Source organism: Cupressus sempervirens, chromosome 9 (assembly GCF_028749045.1).
Source record: "Cupressus sempervirens isolate cs-2001-9-10 chromosome 9, ASM2874904v1, whole genome shotgun sequence".
In the NCBI taxonomy this organism is placed as follows: domain Eukaryota; kingdom Viridiplantae; phylum Streptophyta; class Pinopsida; order Cupressales; family Cupressaceae; genus Cupressus; species Cupressus sempervirens.
This window is the reverse complement of record NC_143126.1, coordinates 494,988,994-495,012,464: the sequence shown is the minus strand read 5'-3', so window position 1 is coordinate 495,012,464 and position 23,471 is coordinate 494,988,994. Positions and strand designations below refer to the sequence as shown.

The window sequence follows — 23,471 nt, the reverse complement described above, 5'->3', positions numbered from 1 at the left end:
ACTATTCCACCTATTAGGATGAACCAGTGGCTGATCTCTAATTTGCAACTCTGATTTGCTAGTTGAGATTCCTTTGAAATGTATAGATCACCTTGCTATGATAGATAAATCTTTTTTGCTCCTTATACTGCTTGTAGCTTTTTTACTTTGCACTTCTTCTCTCTATATTCGCATCTTTACTTAATACATATATATTGTGATACAATACATTACATATATACCAATCCAAATTATAATTCATCAAAGTTGGCTACAACATAGATTACCTATAAGAGTCAAAAAGTTGTCCTAGATACTAGTACTCAAGTTTTCATGAAGAAAAAATCGGTGAGGTTATAATACTTGGCAACCATTGTGAACACTCGGCATTGTCATGGTCTTGGTAGATGTAGTATCTTGGTTCATACTAATCACTTCAATATAGTTTGAACTTGGTCAACATTGGTGACTTAGTGAACATTACAAAACTTGACATATAAATAGAATCACTTGGTTGATACTCAATGGCTCGATCAACACTAACACTATGAGCTTAGTAGACACTGGAAACCATGGTTGATACTATGCAACTTAGTAACAACTATGAAACTTGGTTTGCACTATCATTAATCAATTCGGTGGATATTCACTATCATATATCACATCTTCTCCCCTTTTTTTACATAAATGCCAAAGGTGTATGCTACATTGTAATGACAAAATATGACAAAAAGTTAGAATGTACCTTCAAAATTAATGCCATTGTCTTGTCCCAATTTTCCTATTACACCTTACTTGCATGAAGTGTAATATGTACTTCTACTGATAACTCCATCATGTGATCAACTATGGAGAAGTTATTATCATGGATGAGAGTTTTGGCATGTGCAATGTGTTTTTGCAATGCATCCATGTTTGTTATAATCATGCCTTGGATATCTACAAGTGTGGCCTTGATCCTAGCTTCTTCCCTTAATGATTCTACTTGCAAATTAGTCAGAAATTTGATCTTTAAGCAATGAGTAGAACTATATCTTGGGTCAAGTGACAACTGGTGTGCACTTGCCTTCAAGTCTTCATCTATCTTAGATAGTTTATATTTTATTCCCTGGATGAAGATTCACACAACTTACTAAATAATGAAGTAACATTATTTGTAGAGGTTTCTAATGAGCTGAGAGTAGTAGATAATTCTACTTGATTTATTGCAATTTTTAGTGCAACTTGCTCAAATACTTTGTTCTCAAATTTCCTCTCTGCTCTTTGTAACAACTTTTCTCATCCATTCATATCTTCATTGAATTTCTAGACAATTTTTGCTAATTTAACCAAAATAGGTTGTGTACTATCAACCTTAGTGCTTAGTGTAACTAACAGTATGTTTTTCACATCTTCAAGAACTTAGTTTTCTCTTCTTTTCTCTTCTCTAAGATTTTATTGCTTAGCTCTCTTTTGCAATAGTTCACCCATTATGTTCACTTGATTAGGATTCAGAGTAGAGATATCCCAATTTGAGATAACTATATCCTCATCTAGATCAATGTCTTCTTCATTACCTTTATCCTTAATTGAAATTTTAGTACTCAGTTGAGACTTGTTCTCAACTGTCTTTGTGCTTTATATTTGTACACTTGGAATTGTAACAACTATAGAAATAGAAGGGCTAGCAACAAAAGTAGATATTGCACTAACAATAGAAATAACTAGTTGTTATGTGACCAAATCTAATGATGTTGGCACATGCTACTTGGCAGATGAAGTGCTAATCAGTTTATTCAATATGTTACTCAATTGAATAGGTACAAAGATTGGTTGGGTGCATGGTGTTGCAGTGGTTGTCACAACCAACATAGTAGAAGCTTTCTCTGAGCTTGATGGCATTAAATCTTTTCTCAAAGAGTGAGGAAATGAGGCCATTACTCCTGCTACAATCTTCTTTGGGTCAATTTCCTTAATACTCTAAATCTCAGGGAGATTCTCCTCTATAGCTTCATGTTCTTGCTCTTCATCATCCAGATTTACATTATCTTGAATTTCCACATCATCTTTGTCACCATCTTCCTTGATGTCTTCCTCATTTTCCTTATCACTAACATGAACAACAAAAATCACCTAGTTGATGAAGTTTGTAAATGTTCTTCCATGTGGTAGTAGTTGTCTTCACTATGGATTATGTCTTTAATCAGAACAAGACATGTATTAAACTTCAAAGTGAGCTTCTCCTCATTTTTCTTAATGGAATCTTTCACCTCTTTGTTACTGAGACTTGACATGAGCTACCTCAAAGTCTATTCATAGATGTCTTTTGTAGTTTTCTTACCATTTTCCCATCTCAGCTTGATTACTTGCATAATCTCATTAGGAATTTATTGTACAAGTTGATTAGGAGAGTATTTCCATTTACCTAATTTTGACACCATCATGTCCTAAAATTTTTTTTTTCATCTGCATTCATGGTTTCATATTTGGAAGTTTTCCTTTCTAGCTCCTCCTTCAATTTCCTTTAATTTTTCTTCAAATGTACATGGAGGCCTTTTAAAAATGACTTCCTCGACATCCTCCTCAACTAATTTTAATTTCTTTCTAGACCTTGATACTCTTCTAGTGAATACTATAATAGGTGACTTGGCAGGTCTGGTTATGATAACCTTACCTTTCTTCTTGATTGGCTCTTCTTCTTTGGATTTTGGTTCTTCTACTTCATCCTCTATTTCATCTTCTTCTATATCATCTTTTTTTCCTTCAGTCAATAGGAGAGTAGAAATTTCTTTCCTTAGCTTTGCTATCCTCTTCTTTCCTTTGCTAGCTACTTGAGGAAGCTTGATTTCAAGTTCTATTCTAGCTTTGGCTTCATCATAAATACCAAAATATGTGGCCTTGGGATCCATGGGTTCATTCAATAGTGCCTCAGTGATATCTTTGGTGTCATCAATGTTAACCTCATAGCTTAGAGGCTTAACCCGGACTACTCTAGGTTTGACTACTAGAATGTACACTTTGTCGTAGTCCACCATGAAACAAATATCATCCTTATAATCTTCTACAAGTTTCTTTGGGATTCTATATTTTCTATTCATCTTTTCCGTAAATGAATCAAAATAATTGTCCATGATACTAACAAATTTCTCACCCATCTCTTTTATATATTCATTAATATGATATAATACTAGTACATCTTTTCTCCATACAATTGAGCCTTTAGAAGGGAAAAACTTTCTCACAAAGAAGAATAAACAAGTCAAGGAGTGAACCAAACTTACATAGATTTTTCTTTGAATTTATGATGCTCTGCATGTTCTTGTTGAACTAATTCAACATTAGCTCAGCAAGGTCAAAGGACAAGTTGTTCTTTACACCTTGCGAGCCAGATCAACTACCTCGCATGACATGCTATTGAGATGATTGGAGATATAGATCTTATGGGAAATCACATGAATTCCAAATTTTAGCTCCATGGTAGTCACATTTTTTATCTTCATTCCTCTTCCACCCCACTTAGTAAGAGTCTTGTTTTCCAGTACTATTTGACTTAAGGTTTTGGTAGTCTTTTCTTTATTCAACATCAGGAACCTTGTTACCTTGTGAATTATTTTATTTGTGATTTGAATAGACTACTCCAACCATAATTTACCATTGTGTACATGTTTGAGGATAAACCTTATCCATTTAATTTGAAAATCTTAGGGCATATGTGAAATGTGTATCAAAGCCTCGGTCTCCAAATTTTGATGCTCGAGTTTCAACACACCATTAACACATAGCTTGTTCAAATATTCATCCATCTCTAGGGTTCTAAGTTCTTGGATTGAACAACAAAGATGTGAATGAATATCATTAACAAGTAATACCTTGGGTGGAATCTATGATTGAGCTCTAGTTGGGTGAATCACTTTTTTAATTGCCAGACTCAACTTGAAGTTTGGTGCCTTCCATTCAATTCTATGAACCAACATTTCAAATCCTTTCCTAGTTTTACTTCTAGAAGATGCCATGCTTGATAGGGTTTAAGAAAACACAAAAATATTCAACAAAAAATGCACAGATCACTTGGATGCACAAAGATAACCCTTACAAATAGCTCTTCAAAAATTCATGGTGAAAAATGAATTTGATTTTCTTCCTTTTAATAAATTTTCATTTTTTAATTGCCATAATTGCTTGGTACATGTTGGTGTTTTGAAACATCATAGTTTCAAATTACCCCAATGAGAACAAGATACATCTAGGGGTAGCTATTCCCCATTTGCAATATATCCTTTTAGACACTGGGCCAATGATAAGGATAGACACTTCTTCTACTTTAGGCTATGCAAAACCTAGGCAGGTGGACCTCAAATTCACTTATATGGTACCAGTGCTAAAACATACACTTGAATCTAACAAAGTAGATAAAACCCTTAATCTTCTAAGACTTATACAAAGATCCTAGACATGAAATAGCTAATAAGATGGCCTAAGAAACTGATAAGCTAAGTGAGGGCATCCTTTCAACTCTTAAATAGAAAGGGAAATGGATGATTATAATTGTTAATTTTAGCAAATTCCCAAATATGCAGTAGTAAGAACAAGCTAATCTTGTAGCTGATCAGTGCCTTATCTATTGGGAAATTCCATGAATTACACAAATACATCTATGATACTAGTGACATATTCCATACATCAAGATATCAAATCTATCTTATCACTTTGTGAATCAGACATTAGTGTTTATAAAGACCTCATTCTCATGAAGTATCCTTCTCAAATAACTATCACCCATGTCAAATACATCAAGCATTTACTTGGCCCTTTGTTCCAACAACAAAATATATCATAGATACAACCTTAAGGGAATGCAAATGGGTCTAAGTTCTTTGTCCCTAAACCTCAAAACATTGCAGATTATAGAGATAGGAGACAAGAACTAGAATGAAATTAAGAGATTCTTGCTCATTTGTATTCATTTATTTGAAACTATACATTCAGGTATATGTAAAACAATTCATAAAACCACTAAATAGATTAGAATTAACTATATTAGCTTAACTACTTCTATCCATACAAGAGAAATATGTTGAAGAATATCTTGGAATCATAGCTCTAGATCCAACGATGTGTTCTCACAAAAAAGCTAGAATCAATAATGTGGTCTTATAGCAATGAGAAATTTTCTTCAAAACTGGAACCCTTGGTCTCACAAATCTAAGAAAACTCAAGGTTGGAACCCCTACCATGAATCAGAAAGAGAAAGATATAGAAAATGAATAAAATCCTAGATCTGATCTAGAAGTGACATGTGTCAACTTGAATCTTTAGTCCCTACTATTGTAAAACATCTCTCCTCTTTCTAAAACTAAAATTTGAGATGATTTTCATCATTGTTTTGTAACAAACTCGAAATATCTTTTCTTCAATGATGAAAACCCTTGTGTTGCCAAAATATTTGAAATGTTGATAATACCTTAATTCAACTGACTTGGAGGTGACAAAATTCTCCCCTAACTATATGTTTACTAACTTTTATGTCCATTCAATTCATTATTTCATCATACATCAAATCTACACTGCCCCAAATGAATGAAACTAAAAAATGGACACCTAAGACAAATCTGCGCAAAACTTAAACCAGTGGCTTCCTATGTGAAAAAAAATTCAAAAATGGAAAGTTCATTCTCTCCCAATTCTAGCAATATATAATAATGCTATACTTTCTTACCAGAAATGCCAAGAATCTCAAAATGAAAAGCAAGCTCTTGCACTAGCGCTCTAGTCTACATTTCATTTCTCAAAAAATTAAAATTTTCTAAAGTTAAAACTTTAGCTTATAATCCTTTTGATTTAAAAAACTCTACACGTTACTTTCTGTAGGAAATAATAAAATAATGATTTTTTGAATTTTGAAAATTTTCACCATTTTCCCTTTGGGTCAAACCTATTTGACTTTTTATGACATGTGTCACACTTTGATTGGCCCATCTCTGCATAGTCACCTAACACCCACTACTTGGGTGCCATGTGTCACTGTCTCATTGGTCCCCTATCCTACCACGTGGTAGCCACAATCACTATGTTGCTATCCTAGTCAACATGGTACCACATCATTGCAACATAGCAATGTCATGACATGTGGCACCTTGGTCCATGTTAGCATCTAGTCAGCAATGCCATGTCATCACCTTATCATTGTGCCATGTCATCCTACCACATCATCATTTTCTATGTCACATGACACCTTAACATGGTGCCACATCATTGTGACATAGCGATGTCGCACCACATGGAACTATCTGCCACATTAGCACCTCAAGAAACATGCCACATCTAAAGGACCTTGACATGTGTCAATTTATATTGGTCCATTCGATGCCATGCACTGCCACTTTTCAGTTTATGATTTTCCTGGAAATCCACATCATCTATCCACCTATTTTGGTTTTTTCAAAATTAACTTAGCTTTCCTTCTAGCTAGCCAAGTGGGTCTGTGCAAGTTAGTTGTATCTTAAAAGGCATTGTCTTTTAGACACTTGAGTACTAGTTGTTCATTATAGATCAAACCAAGACAAAGGTAATATTGGTGACCATTCTATCTAGCAACATCACCATTGGGAGGAAATTTGAGGGCCAAGTCAGATGTGGGATAATGAGAATCTAAGAACATTAAGAAACAAAACTTCCTACCCATGCACATGGCAGATGATGACAAGATATTGACAAATTCTACATACAAAATCATGAAGAAAAACACTACCATGCCTACTTCTAGCAAAGGCAGAGTTCTAAGAATCCTCAATCAGCCACCTCCTAAACCCAATACCTCCTTTGCATACCATGGTACTTTGCAAATTGTGAATGATCTCACCTCCCACCATCTCTCTCCTTTGACTACACAGAATCAATCTCCCTCATTTAACACTAGAAACAACTTTGAAGTGGATTCCAAAGTAATCTCCTACAACTCCATTTTGCTTTAAACACATGCCAAAAGACAATGGTGAATGGTAGCCACTTCCTCTTTTTCTTGCGGCTTCCACATTATACATTTCTTCCCTTCTAAATCCCATTGCAAAGCTCATTCTTGTCCACTCTCCTTTAATGCATTTACAATCACCATATTGGGCAAGGATTGTGTCTTTCATAAGGCAGTTGATAAAGCTTTTTGAGTGGTGTCCTAACAATATTATCTCCAAGCTTGATAACCCAAATTCTTAATGATAGCACCTATTATCTTTTCTTTCATTCAATCATTCAACAATATATTAGAGCCCCTTTTTATTTTAGTGAATAATGCTATGCTCATTTTGCAACCTATGTGTAGATATTCCAACCTTTGGGAAGCATCTAATGCAATATTGAGTCATCTTTCCAGTCCTAAGCATTCCTTGAAGATGTTTTATCATCAACAAAATGTTTGAAGTCTCTATTAGAGAAGTATTGGTATATAAGAATCAAATTTTGTTCCTAACACTAAACATGAATTCTTCACTTTGTTTTTTCTCAGAGAAAACCACTAGCACTGATCTACTTAAATCAATGTCTGAAAAAATTAGTTGATTAAAAGTGGAGAGAAAAACTAGAGCCCCTGGCATTGAACTGCTCAAATTATTTCCTGCCAAGTTTGACATAACAAGAGAAAAGAGATTTGTGAAGCTCATAGGTATGATGCCATTCCTTATGGTTCACCTCATGTAGAATTGTCACATTCATTTTTTATCACAAGGTGATGAAAGCATATTGAAAGATCTATACGATAATGGTTATTATGTCTTATCAATATAGTTTTACTCTGTGAGTATGACTTTGTAATCTAATGAAATCAGTCAAGCCCCAAAGTTGGTTTGACTAAAACAATTTCATTTTCAAATGATTCAGCTACCAAATTGATATATTGACCATCCAATTCTGATTTAAAATCAAACTTGACCATTGAATAAAACTTCGAAACTAATTTCCACCTCTTTCTACAAATTGTCAACTTTGTGCCAAGTGGTCTTCTGACCAGCTTTAAAAACTAACAAAAACAACTAACTAGGCTCTAAAAATAGACACACTAATTCTCTATTCCACATTCTTGCATCTGTTCAAATCTCATCTCATGAAAAATTTTCAATCAAAAGATATTGATTTTCAAAGTTGCCTTCTTAGAATTGCTTGCAAGAAAACATGTTAGAAAACCATAAAATGCTTTTGGATTTGGCTTTGAAAACAAGGAAACTAACACTTGGGGGCACAAAAACTAGGGCATTGGTTCACTATCACAAGGAGAGTATAAATATAAGATTAGGTCTCACAAAAAATAATTGGGCACATTTGGTTAGCAGTCAAATTGGGCTACCTAGATTTACAGAATTAGAAACACTGGCAGAAAAGTGATTTATGCAAATGGAATGGACTTGGGAACGTGTGCAGACGGATTTGTCAAGACTTTCAAACTAGCATACTTAAAGAATTTTTAGAGTAGAATGAAATAGTACAATCCATTTGATCTCACCTATCACATATTCAAAGTTATGAAATTCCAAATAGGGGTACTAATCAATCTGCATTTCTTGACTCTTGTAAACTTTAGAAATTGCATTTGGAATCACATTCGAAAACTGATCAAACAGATTTTTCATAAGCTCAAATCAAAAAAATAACAAATTTATAACCTCTAGAATGTAATTCAAAATGAATTTTCTCATTTTGGTCAACTGGGTCAAATTTATAACAAATCAAACATGGCCTCTTAGAATTTTGAACAATTTGCATCAGCATGACAACAATAAATGACCGACTTTGAGGGATTCAAAACCTAGCCAAACATATTGAAATGACTTGAAATCTAAAACATAGGCTCTCTAATATGGGTATTAAACACTCCCAAATTTTTGGGTGTGAGATATTCAGATGCAAACAAGACCTCCTGTCACTATTTGACACTAAGGAAAAATGTAAATCTGGACATTGCTCAAAACAAAACTTCATAGAATTACTCAGAATGATAATTTATCTTCATGAGACAAGTGGATATGCTGAATACAAGATGTTAGAAATAATAAACACATCTTAGGCCTCAAAATGACAATTGGGTATACATGCATTAAATGCGCTTTAAAGGGCTCAAAAGCTTGGACTCAAATTGGAAAGGTGGTTTTGAGTCACAATAGTATGATTGCTCATTTAGTGACAGAATATCTTCCACTCAATTCAACCTTAATGCTTGGAAGATTCATTCATAGCTCAATGTCCAACAATGTTTTAGTGTAGCTCAACCTTGCTTGGTAGGTCTTGCAACTTGACCTAGCTTAGTAAGGTCTTCAGTTTTCTGCAATAACCCGATGATTAGTTTGCATCTTAAATGCCGATATGGATCTTTCCTTCTTGCTAGCTGGAATTGATGTAAGATGTCTACTTTAGAGTCTCAATTCCACTCATTCCTATGGGAGATCAAGTTGAAATGCTTGAGTCACCCAATTCTTGAGTGACATTTGCTTCATGACTCAAACTTGCATTCTTAGAAGATTTTGGAATCCATTGCTACCTGATCCACTTTCTGATATTGTTAGCTTTATCTTTATTTTCATCTTCAATCCTTCAAGTGTCCATATAGTTCTTGGAAAGATGTCCAATTTTTGTACAAATAAAGTATCTTCTAGTGGTGTCTCTTATCCTCATGTGATGTTTCACACAATTTTCTCCAATGTGCTCAAATTCTCCGTAGTAGAGACATCTACACCAAGTGTTGTAGTCTCATCCAAATATAGCTTTCACAATCTATTCTACTAGGTTTAATATCTTAATTTTGCATTCAGAAAATGTGTGCCCTTGATTATTACACTTGTGACATTTACTTGTAACACTTTCCATTGAATTTTTCTTTACCATTACTCCAACATTTGTTTGATGTATGACCTAACTTACCATAGTAATTGTAAGTAGGCCTTTGATTCTTTTAAGCTCCTTACTTGGATGATTCACCTTCTTCTATGTATCCTATTCTTGCTTTTCCTTTCTGTATGTATTTACTTTTCTCATTCAACTAATTCATGTCTGCTTGAGATTTCATCATCCTTTCACTAGTTTTCTTTTCAATGTTTAGATAATTTTACAATCTTTCATTCTCTGATCTTAGATTCATGATTTCTTGATTTACATTAGTGAGCTGATCAATGAAGTCTGCCTATTGAAGGGATAGATGCTAAATTTCATTTTTCTTTTCTTATGTCTCTTCTTTGGCTTGGTGTTTTTCTTCCATGACTTCACATAATCTGACTGACCAGATTTCTTGTTCTCTTTTTAGTTTTCTAATTTCTTCTTGAAGATTGGAATTCTTTTCTAATAGATCTTTTATTACTCCATCAACTTCATTTGAATTTATTTCTAGATAAACATCTTCAATTCTTTCTTCAATTTAGAGATTGTCATTTACTTGTACTACAAGATCTTTTCTTCTTTTCAATGATTGAGAAATTTTCTCATTTCCTTTCTTTAGTTGCCCAATAGCCAATTCCAAATCCAATTTTTCATTGCCAATAGCATTATCTACCCTATATACCTCCATTGCCTCTGATATTTTCTCAAGTTGTTAAACTTCTTCCTTGAGAACCACAACTACTTTGATACCAATGATTGGAAATATAGGATAGGCTAGCTTACTGAGAAGGGAGGGGTGAATTAGGAACCAATAAAACTTAATCTTACTTTACAAATTAATCCTTCATATATATTTTTATCTAATTGCATGCATGAAAGACTAAAAGTTATAAAAAATTCATAACATATCAACACAAGATATGGTGACCCATAAACCTTCCAAATAGAAAGTAAAACTGGGGTGGGAATAAGAGGCACAAGCTTTAGTACTACAATATAAAGTTAACTTGTTAAGGCTTACAATTGATCACTTCTAATGATCTACCCTATTAGGAGCAATAAGCACTATTAGGTCCACCTTGTAAGAGGATTTACAAAACATACAATGAAGTATGCACTCAGTAAATAGATTTATAAAAGACTGTTAATTCTACCTTGTTAAAAGATTTAATTGTTCCACCTGTTAGGATAACCTGTGGCTGATCTTTGATCTACAACTCTAATTTTCTAGTTGATATTCCTTTGAAATGTAAAAATCACCTTGTTGTGATAGATAAATATTTCCTTCTCCTTATACTTCTTGTAGCCTTTTTTCTTTGCACTTCTACTCTCTATATTTGCATCATTACTTACTACATATATATTTTGGATGTGATACAATACATTACATATATACCAATCCAAATTATAATTCATCAAAGTTAGCTGCAATATAGATTAACAATAAGAATCACAAAGTTGGCCCAACTACTAGTACTCAGGTTTTGAAGACAAAGTTAGTGAGGTTCTGATACTTGATAACCATTTTCAACACTCAACATCATCATGCTCTCAGTAGACGTAGAAGCTCAATTCATACTAATCACTTCAAAGTAGTCTAAACTCAATCAACAATAGTGACTTGGCGAACACTATGAAACTTGGTATATAAACTAAATCACTTGGTTGACACTCAATGGCTTGATCAACACTAACACTACAAGCTCGGTAGACACTAGAGATCACGGTTGACACTATGCAACATCATAACAATTGTGAAGCTCGGTTTGCACTATCATTGATCAATTCGATAGATATTGTTTAGTGTGAACTGTAGTGCCTCTCCCATTTGACTTTTGTAAGTCGTCCTGATGGATGCAACCTTGATGATCTTTTGTTGTGATGGGATCATGATTGCGACCCTGAGTGGTCTACACCATTGAGGTGTTTGGATTTATGGTTATGTATCAGTTGCTTTGTTTATGCTTTTGTCTGATTGATGAGATTATGATGTGATTTTGGTTCACTGAGGTTTGTGCCAGTGGTTACCAGGATCGATGTGGTATCATGAGGTTGTTCCGTGATTACCCTGAGATGTGTGCAGAGATTGCACTGTGTACTTTTTCCCATGCTACACTAGACTAGGTTCCTGTAGCAGTGGTTAGTCATGTTTCTTACTATGTTTGCTTATGTGTTTTAAATGCCTTTTTAATGCAGAGTAATCAATCATTATTAAATGCTTAAGTAATTAGAATGGATTGTTCTTGTTGGATTATTTGGTTATGTGATGCAAACATTTACCTTGTTTTATTTGGATCTGAGAGATATTTGTTACTCATGTTATGTTTACATTGGAGATGACCTGAGGGTCAGATGTTACTCTTTGATTTTAGTATCATGGGCATTAGACTATTGTTCAGTTAATCATATTGCATGATGATGCCATTTTGAGATGATAGTGGGTTTTATGATGATATTTGGTAATTGGACATACCTATGATTATGTTATGTGATGGAATTAATGCTATGGTTATTTACTTCATCCCTGTGTTGTAATGCTTTATGCGAACGTGAGTGATGTAAATAGATTATTTTAATATAATTAAATAAACGGTTAAATTAGGTGATTTAATGCATTTATTGCTTTGGCTATGTTATTATATGCAATTGCACTTGATCGTGTTGTTTAGTGTGTAGGATTTATATCCTTGGCAGTGGCACATGGAGTTAGTGATTCAGCCTTTCATATTTTACCAATGTCATCCTTATATGTTCGATGTATCTTTAATTAAAGTGTTTAAATTAAACCTTTCGGTGATTATTAAATCCAAACTCATTTGCATTATGTGATTAGACCAGTAAGCATGTCTGTACATTTAGAGGTTCGCATTGTCGCAAAAATTATTTAGGAGATTTATGTGTTTTTGGGTTTTCCAGCTTTTTATTGATTTATTTTAATTTCTGGCAGCTTTGCCATAGATGAATTCCTATTTATAGGAATAGTCTATTTTCATATGGGTTGATTCGGGGTTTAACTAGAGTGGCTGGTTAAATGCCTTAATCGATTATTCACCCGAAAAGTGAATAAGTATCCAAAGAGGAATTTAATTCCTCACTTCTCACTTTCAAATTGGAAAGTTGAAGAGTAAAACCCAAAATCCTCTTCATGAGGATTTACTGTTTTGTTCATTGTGGGAGCTACGGGCGTGGGATCGTCACGAGGATGAGCTCGTTGGATCCAGCTCAGGGAAACCTTGGATTGTCATGATTTTCAGCCACTTTTGTGGCGTTTTATTTTCTGGTTTAGTTTTTCGTTTTGCCCTTTTGGCTGTGAGGTAAGGCTTTCCTGTTTTATTGTTTCTGCTCCGTTTTTGCTTCTATTTTTGGTAGCCGCTTGTTTGGAGGCTAAGAACTAGTGTTCCCTTTCGTTTCTGTATGTTAGTTCTACCCGGTTGGGCGAGTATGAATATTTCCCTATTTTTCGAGATGAGGGTTTGGGATTTTGCACCGTTATGCTGGTCGTTTTTGCATACGGTGTTCGATTCCATTTATTTTTGGATTTTTGGGGTTTTTGAACCCAAAGGCCAAATGGGTTTTAATTTTGAAGTTTTCCAAATTTTTGGGTTTTTTACCTCATTTTGCGTACCACCCTATTTTCTTCGGTTTTCTTGGCACAATGTGGGTCGTGGACCTGGATGATTCATTTGGATATCAGTCAGACCATTATTGCACCTTTTTTTGCATTGGGATGCATGTCGCACCCGTACTCTCGACCTTTTGTTCGGTTGAGTGATTTGTTACCTGTTATGGTTTCTTTTGGACCTTTGCTTTTGTTCATGAATGCTAGGATTCGTGTAGAATCCATACTCTCGAATTGAGGCCGATTGAGTGAGTTCATGATGTTTGGTCTTGTTGCATCATTGAGATTCATGTAGAATCCATACTCTCGGATTGAGGCCGATTGAGTGATTTAATGATGTATGGTTTTATTGGCTTTAGGATTCGTGTAGAATCTGTCCTTCCTGTGTTACTTTCAGTTGGGTGTTTTCTTTGCATTGTGTTCTCATTCCTGTCTTTGTGTTATGATCTTTGTGATGGTGGTGCGCCACACACGAGTACATCCGCGTACATTTGTCGAGTGACTTGCGAGGCTCGATCTTTCGTGGTACTTTCAAAAGTTATGATCATTGGGGTTGGGATGGGAGTATGCATGCCCACAGGCACTTGTCGTAGGATGACCATGGGTAGGGTAGGGTAGCATATGGAGGGGGCTTCTACCTCGCAGCCTGGTGATCATTGTGCCTAGAGGGTTAGCGAAGGAAGCTTTAATTAAGTGAAAATTAAATAAATGTGTGAAAGATAATAAAAAGTTTTGGGGTGCAAGAGCCTTTCCGTTGAGGGATGTTGAATCTGCGCAAGTCCTAGCTTGGGCTTTTTGATGCCAAGTGACTCTCCATGATGTTAGTCCCTACATAGGAGCCTATTGAGTGTCTGACCAGGACCTATACTCCTTGCATTGTCTTAGATTCTTGGTTCAACCATCATACTGTTTGGCGTGAGTGTTATCCTTGGATGTTGTGCTTTATGTGTGTTTTTGGTTGGATTATTATCTCCATCAGCACGGTGGGTGTGGACCCATGGGTTCCACGTGGTTGGGAGGCATAGCTACCTTCACCACTGCTAGGGATTGATGTACAGAGACAATCTTTTGTCCTAGTGCGATAGTTGCTAGATGTTTTCACTTGGTACTTCGAGTTCCGGAGTATGCTTTCTTGTGATTTATGCTTTCTTTGGGATGCTTCTATATCATGTTTAGATGTTAGTTTACTTGACGCATTCCCTTATCATGATGTTTAGCATATGATTAGATGATGTTATTTGATTTAGTACTATATTTATTTCTTACTGTTGTTTAGCATGTGATAGGTGATGTTATCTACTGTAGGATTATCTTATGCTTTTCTACTAGCATGTTAGATTTCCTTATGCTTATATTGTTGCATGTTTTAGTAGTGACATCGCTATTATGATAGTACTGATGATCTGGTCAGTGGCTTGGGATGTTACGCGAGGGGGATGGCTAGGACCCATGATGGTCTTATGATGCTATTGATGGTTGGGAGGAACTGCGTACTTAGTTGGTTATTTTGCTCATTGCACTGTTAACTTGTTATTGCAATGTTTCTTTCACTTGAATGTGATGTTTTCTTTCTATACTTTTTCCCTTCTCTGTTTGGTAGATGGTTAGATCCTAGTGTTCTATCTTTCAGTTACTCTATTATTTTTTGAGTCCTCTCGCCTCAGAATGTGGATCCGGTACTCCCTGGTGTGGAGATTTTTCTGTGTGTTTGGCCTTTTTCAAGTTTCTTGAAGTGTTTTTGTTTTCTATGGGTGACATTTGTTCAGCATTGTGCGACACTGATAATGTATCGCATGCCCATAGAAAGAATGTCATACGACACTGTAAAGTATCGCACGCATTACTGGAGAAGTATCGTACGACACTGGAAGAGTGTCGCACGGCTTCATGAGAAATGTCGCGTGATACTTTTCCAGTATCGCACGCCTTCTTGAGAAGTGTCGCACACACCATGGGAGAAGTGTCACCCTCCCTTAGTAAAAAGTGTCGCACGCACTTTGGTTAAAACCTGCATGTGCCATCAGCGGGCACTTTTTGTAGCATTATGATCTTCTTGATAGTTGATCTGGATACCCTTTTGGGCATTCTTCAAGCCTATGTTATTGCATTTTGTATTCAGGAAGTTTCTTTGTATTTCAGTTTTTGGCTTTCTGTTTTAGTCCTTCGAGGTATAAAATATATTGTTTAAGTATAAGTTGACGTATATTTAATTTCTTATACTTAGGATATATTTTAATATATGTGACAAATCATTTGTGATAGGTTTCAAACCTCTCAGAGATAAGTTATGGATTCTAAGAAATTTTCAGTGCTTCAGGATTTTCAGGCTTAGCTAGATTTCAAGTTTCTGCATTTTACCCCAGCTTGGTGTTTTGTTGATGAGTGGTTGTTTCTTGTGCCCTCATAGTGTGCATTGTCGTTGTTGTCTTTGTTTGTGTGTGTCAGTTTGGTAGTGGCATTCAGAGATTCGTTGGTTGCCGGGATTGTGTTGAAGTCTTCTGTTGCGATCTTTGTGATCCCTGCATGATGTTGTCATGTGTATTCATGCTTGTAAAAAAATAAATATCTTGGCTTGATTTGAATCCTTGTTTCCAAGGATCTCTGGGCGGGGCATTACTTCTGGTATCAGAGCCCATGTTCAAACATTGGGATCTCTATGTTTATGTTGCCCATGTAGTTGTTGCTGCGTTGGTTGAGTGTGAGTGTCTTGGAGAGAACTCATGATCTTTGTTGCTTTGGTATCTGCTCGTGATGGACTTGCTTGTCCAATAGATGCAACTAGAGCAGTCTGTGGAGAAGGAAGTGAGTCTTCTTGGTTTGGTGAGTGGATCGATGTGCCTTTTTTGGTTGGTTGCTTGTGTGAACCTCTTTGGATGGAACCACTAATTGGTGTCCATGTGTTGGCTTGTGTGCCTCTTTTTGTTTCTCCTGGTGGAGTAGGTGCATTGTTTCCCTATTTTCTCCTGATTGTAAGTTGATGAATGAATCTTATTTGTGATTCTATGTTTTATCTTTAGGGTGATAAAATGGTTCCTTTCATTAAAAATGAGTTCCTTGCATTAAAAATGAGTGTTTATTGTGAATCATTACAAAGAGTAGGTTTGCATTATATCCTTGGGTTAATGACTTAAGTCCCCAATCTGATTGTCTCTAAAGCTTATGTAGAACTGTATTAATTTGATGGATATCTAAATGTTGCATTGCATGGAAATTATTGTTGTTTGCATATGCATGAGGTTACTGATGGTATATTTTTTGACGTGTGTGAGTGTGTTCTCTAACATTGCTAGGATGATGTATTCCTTAGCATTGTTTGGTGATCTATCCCTCTGGTGTGACTGTCCTCAGTCATTACCTGTAATGTGATTTGTTTGATGCCTTATTTTATTTTTCTGGAGGTACTTTCATCATGTTGTTGGGCTAGCATTGGTTTTTAGTTTCTTCCTCTCTTGGAGTACTCATCGAATTTTATCTATCGCTCTCTTTGTGATAGTTGTCACATTTGAGTTATTGTTGAAATGAGCTCTTTTTGGTACTTACTGCTGGAATTGATAATTCCCCCATTTGGGCTTCTTGACTATGTTTCATGATGACAATTCTAAATGTGTTTTATTTCTACCTAGTTGTGTGTTGTGACTCTATCATGTTCATCTCGAACCTCTGGTAGTACGTTCAAGGGACAATATCATGGAGAACATGCTAGTGTGTCTTTGTTAGATTTAAAGTTGTTATTATTATTGAATGGTTTAAAAGATGAGTAAACGTAGTGTATTCTTAAAGAATTGAAAGATATGTACTTGATTTAAGGAAAGTGACTCTTGAACCCTTGCTTGAAAAACCTTTCATTTTCATCGTGCATTAGTGCTTATATTATGTTTAATTAATGAAATTATGAAAGAGGAGTAATGATGGTTTCAATGTGTGAATTACCTTTCTTTCCATGTCATATGTTGTTTGGGCATGTGTGTTCTTGAGTGGTTTTGGACGTTTTGTCTGTCGCTTGTCTTGGTGGCCAAGACTGTTGTTTTTGCCTTTGTGGTTTTATTTTGAGTGGTGACTCAATCGTAGATCTTAGGTCTCTCTTAGCTTCTTCATGTTGTATTCCTTGTTGATATCTTTTTGATGCTTTTCAAATGGATTCAATCTAAGTTTGGACGTGAAAGCTATGGCTTCTAGAGTTGTTGATTGATGTTCTGAGTACCTTTTTGAGTAGAGGCCAATTCGATCATGACATATCATATTTATGGCCATTGGAGAAGTTTAACTCTTCATGATATTCATATGGAAGAGTTATCTTGTCTTCATAATCTACTAGGTACCTGTTGGGGTTCGTGCTTGGGTTTTTTAGTTTCCTATTGCACTGAACTGCCCTTGTGAGGTGTAGTGTGGTTTGTGAGCGTTCCTTGCTCAGGGTTGATGTTGCCTTGTCTTTTGGGAGTGACTCAATTTTGATGAGTCTATATTCTCCTTCTTGGACGTTGTCTTGGGCACACCTCTGTATCCTTTTCTCTCTTGTGAGAGTAGGCTAGTGTGGTTATGCCACTAGCTCAGTTAGTGCTTTCTAGTGAGTATGTTGATGGTTGGTGAAATTGTGAGTTTCCTAATGCATCATGGACTGGTCAGTGTAGAGGTTGAGAGAGAGACTCCCTCTCAGTCCTAATACTCTGTAGTATCCTTCTCCCTAAGCTTATATCTTCATGTGGATTGTCTCAATCAAGTTTTCTCTTTAACCATTGACTTGAGGCTAGAGATTGATTTTAGTAGTAGATTGGGTGTAGTTTTCCTAGCATGGTGCTAGAGGGACATGGTATCGTTGGACAATGTTACCATCTCATGAGTTGGTATGCAGACATTTCATGATTGTGTCCACTGATGAAAGTCAGTGCAACCTTGTGAGAAGGTGATATCTTGTCTGGTTGGGTTGCATTACCCTAGTTTCTAGTGGTAGTTGAGCTTATGTGCCTTGTAGAGGTGTCGTGCTCCTACGCTTGGTGGTGAGTAGCCTTTTAGAGTGTGTCCTTTTGTTGGTAAACTTTCATCCTCTTTGTTCTAAGGATGAGTTTACGTGGATTCTAGAATGATCATGTGTGACATGATAGTATTCTTGGGAATTTTGGGATGGTTTTCTCCATGATTCCAACTTTTGTTGGAAGTGCATTGTGTTTTGACCTGATTTTGTGGTCATGTCGTGGTTGGGCACCTGTTGACAAGGTAGAGTGGCTTGTTCCTTACCTTGTATTGTTGATTTTATGGCTAGATGGTTTTTCCTAGCACATAGAAGGTTCCTTGTTGGAGGACCTTGTGTCTGTGTGACACCCATTCTCTTGTGGTTAACCTATTTGGGGGTTAACGTGATGGTTTGAGAATATTGGAGTTTTTTGGGTTTGACTTGTAGAGAGTTGTTGAGTCATTCCTATTGCTTGCTTTTGATTTTGTTCTTGTTGTGTTTGGTTTCTATTCTTGGATTTCAGGCTTCCAGGAGTAAGCCTAGTCTTTGGGGGGGATGATGTAGTGCCTCTCCCATTTGACTTTTTTAAGTCATCCTGATGGATGCAACCTTGATGATCTTTTGTTGTGATGGGATCATGATTGCGACCCTGAGTGGTCTACACCATTGAGGTGTTTGGATTTATGGTTATGTATCAGTTTCTTTGTTTATGCTTTTGTCTGATTGATGAGATTATGATGTGATTTTGGTTCACTGAGGTTTGTGCCAGTGGTTACCAAGATCGATGTGGTATCATGAGGTTGTTCCGTGATTACCTTGAGATGTGTGCAGAGATTGCACTGTGTACTTTTTACCATGCTACACTGGACTAGGTTCCCGTAGCAGTGGTTAGTCATGTTTTTGACTATGTTTGCTTATGTGTTTTAAATGCCTTTTTAATGCAGAGTAATCAATCATTATTAAATTCTTAAGTAATTAGAATGGATTGTTCTTGTTGGATTATTTGGTTATGTGCTGCAGACATTTACCTTGTTTTATTTTGATCTGAGAGATATTTGTTACTCATGTTATGTTTACATTTGAGATGACCTGAGGGTCAGATGTTACTCTTTGATTTTAGTATCATGGGTATTAGACTACTGTTCAGTTAATCATATTGCATGATGATGCCATTTTGAGATGACAGTGTGTTTTATGATGATATCTAGTAATTGGACATACCTCTGATTATGTTATGTGATGGAGTTAATGCTATGGTTATTTACTTCATCCCTGCGTTGTTATGCTTTATGCGAATGTGAGTGATGTAAATAGATTATTTTAATATAATTAAATAAACATTTAAATTAGCTGATTTAATGCATTTATTGCTTTGGCTATTTTATTGTATGCAATTTCACTTGATCGTGTTGTTTAGTGTGCATGATTTATATCCCTGGCAGTAGCACATGGAGTTAGTGATTCAGCCTTTCATATTTTACCAATGTCATCCTTATATGGTCGATGTATCTTTAATTAAAGTGTTTAAATTAAAACTTTTGGTGATTATTAAATTCGAACTCATTTGCATTATGTGATTAGACCAATAAGCGTGTCTATGCATTTAGAGGTTCGCATTATCGCAAAAGTTGTTTAGGAGATTTATGTGTTTTTGGGTTTTCGGGCTTTTTATTAATTTATTTTAATTTTTGGCAGCTTTGCCATAGATGAATTCCTATTTATAGGAATAGCCTGTTTTTGTTTGGGTCGATTTGGGGTTTAACTAGAGTGGCTGGTTAAATGCCCTAATTGATTATTCACCCAAAAAGTGAATAAGTATCTAAAGAGGAATTTAATTCCTCACTTCTCACTTTCAAATTGGAAAGTTGGAGAGTAAAACCCAAAATCCTCTTCATGAGGATTTACTATTTTGTTTGTTGTGGGAGCTACGAGCATGGGATTGTCGCAAGGTTGAGCTCGTTGGATCCAGCTTGGGGAAACCTTGGATTGCCGCAATTTTCAGCCACTTCTGCAGTCGTTTTGTTTTCTAGTTTAGTTTTTCGTTTTACCATTTTGGCTATGAGGTAGGGCTTTCCTATTTTATTGTTTTTGCTCAGTTTTTGCTTCTATTTTTGGTAGCCATTTGTTTGGAGGCTGAGAACTAGTGTTCCCTTCCGTTTCTGTAAGTTAATTCTACCCGGTTGGGCGAGTATGAATATTTCCCTATTTTTCGGGATGAGGGTTTGGGATTTTGCACCATTATGCTGGCCATTTTTTCATACAGTGTTTGATTCCATTTATTTTTGGATTTTTGAGGTTTTTGAACCCAAAGGCCAAATGGGTTTTAATTTTGAAGTTTTCCAAATTTTTGGGGTTTTTAGCTCATTTTGCGTGCCACCCTATTTTCTCGAGTTTTCTAGGCACAATGTGGGTTGTGGACCTGGATGATTTGTTTGGATATCAGTCAGACCACTATTGCACCTTTTGTTGCATTGGGATGCATGTCACACCCATACTCCCGACCTTGTGTTCGGTTGAGTGATTTGTTACTTATTATGGTTTCTTTAGGACCTTTTCTTTTGTTCGTGAATGCTAGGATTCGTGTAGAATCCATACTCTCGGATTGAGGCCAGTTGAGTGAGTTCATGATGTTTGGTCTTGTTGCATCATTGGGATTCATGTAGAATCCATACTCTTGGATTGAGGTCGATTGAGTGATTTAATGATGTATGGTTTTATTGGCTTTGGGATTCATGTAGAATCCGTCCTTCCTATGTTGCTTTTAATTGGGTGTTTTCTTTGCATTGTGTTCTCATTCTTGTTGTTGTGTTATGATCTTCGTGATGGTGGTGCGCCACACATGAGTACGTCCACGTACATTTGTCGAGTGACTTGTGAGGCTCGATCTTTCGTGGTACTTTTGGAAGTTATGATCATTGGGGTTGGGATGGGAGTATGCATGCCCACGGGTACTTATCGTAGGATGAGCATGGATAGGGTAGGGTAGCATATGGAGGGGGCTTCTACCTCGCAGCCTAGTGATCATTGTGCCCAGAGGGTTGGCGAAGGAAGATTTAATTAAGTAAAAATTAAATAAATGTGTGAATGATAATAAAACTTAAGATAATAAAAAGGTTTGGGGTGCAAGAGCCTTTTCGTTGAGGGATGTTGAATCTACACAAGTCCTAGCTTGGGCTTTTTGATGCCAAGTGACTCTCCATGATGTTAGTCCCTACATAGTAGCCTATTGAGTTTCTAACAAGGACCTGTACTCCTTGCATTGTCTTAGATTCTTGGTTCAGCCATCATACTGTCTAGCGTGAGTGTTAGCCTTGGATGTTGTGCTTTATGTGTGTTTATGGTTGGATCATTATCTCCATCAGCACGGTGGGTGTGGACCCATAGGTGCCATGTGGTTGGGAGGCATAGCTACCTTCACCACTGCTAGGGATCGGTGTACAGAGATGATCTTTTGTCCTAGTGCGACAGTTGCTGGATGTTTTCACTTTTTACTTCGAGTTTCAGAGTATGCTTTCTTGTGATTTATGCTTTCTTTGGGATGCTTGTATATCATGTTTAGATGTTAGTTTACTTGATGCATTCCCTTATCGTGATGTTTAGCATATGATTAGATGATGTGATTTGATTTAGTAGTATATCTATTGCTTACTGCTATTTAGCATGTGATAGGTGATGTTATCTACTGTAGGATTATCTTATGCTTTTCTACTAGCATGTTAGATTTCCTTATGCTTATATTGTTGCATGTTTTAGTAGTGATGTCCCTATTACGACAGTACCAATGATCTGGTCGGTGGCTTGGGATGTTACGCGCGAGGGATGGCTAGGACCCATGATGGTCTTATGATGCTATTGACGATTGGGAGGAACCACGTACTTAGTTGGTTATTTTGCTCATTACAATGTTAACTATGTTATTGCGATGTTTCTTTCAGTTGAATGTGATGTTTTCTTTCTATACTTTTTCCCTTCTCTGTTTGGTAGATGGTTAGATCCTAGTGTTCTATCTTTCAGTTACTCTATTACTGTTCGAGTGCTCTCACCTTGAAATGTGGATTCGGTACTTCCCAGTGTGGAGATTTTTCTGTGTGTTTGGCCTTTTTCGAGTTTCTTGAAATGTTTTTGTTTTCTATGGGTGACATTTGTTCAGCATTGTGCGACACTGATAAAGTATCACACGCGCATAGAAAGAATGTCGTATGGCACTGTAAAGTATCGCTTGCATTACTGGAGAAGTATCGTACGACACTGGAAGAGTGTCGCACAACTTCATGAGAAATGTCATGCGATACTTTTCCAGTATCGCACGCCTTCTTGAGAAGTGTCGTATGCACTATGGGAGAAGTGTCGCGCTCCCTTAGTAAAAAGTGTCGCACACACTTTGGTTAAAACCTGCGCATGCCATCAGCGGGCACTTTTTGTAGCATTCTGATCTTTTTGATAGTTGATCTAGATACCCTTTTGGGCGTTCTTCAAGCCTATGTTGTTGCATTTTGTATTCAAGAGGTTTCTTTGTATTTCAGTTTTTGGCTTTCTGTTGTACTCCTTCGAGGTTTAAAATATATCATTTAAGTATAAGTTGACATATATTTAATTTCTCATACTTTAGATATATTTTAATATATGCGACAAATCATTTGTGATAGGTTTCAGACCTCTCAAAGATAAGTTATGGATTCTAAGAAATTTTCAGGGCTTCAGGATTTTCAGGCTTAGCCAGATTTCAAGTTTCTACATTTTACCCCAGCTTGGTGTTTTGTTGATGAGTGGTTGTTTCTTGTGCCCTCATCATGTGCATTTTCTTTGTTGGCTTTGCTTGTGTGTGTCAGTTTGGTAGTGCCATTCGGAGATTTGTTGGTTGTCGGGATTGTGTTGAAGTCTTCCGTTGCAATCTTTGTGATCCCTGTATGATGTTGTCATGTGCATTCATACTTGTAAAATAAAAAATATCTTGGCTTGATTTGAATCCTTGTTTCCAAGGATCTCCAGGCGGGGCATTACATGAACTAAATGTTGATTCTAGAATTTGGTAGCAACTGTAGAACTTGATGAAAACTATATTGCTTATTATTAGCTATATCACATGGTTAATAC

The 23,471-nt window shown here is 36.2% G+C and overlaps 1 pseudogene; it reads right to left on the bottom strand.

Moving 5' to 3' along the window:
- Positions 1-23,471, bottom strand: part of LOC149539497 (putative boron transporter 2 pseudogene) — a 63,978-nt pseudogene that overhangs the window by 19,969 nt on the left and 20,538 nt on the right.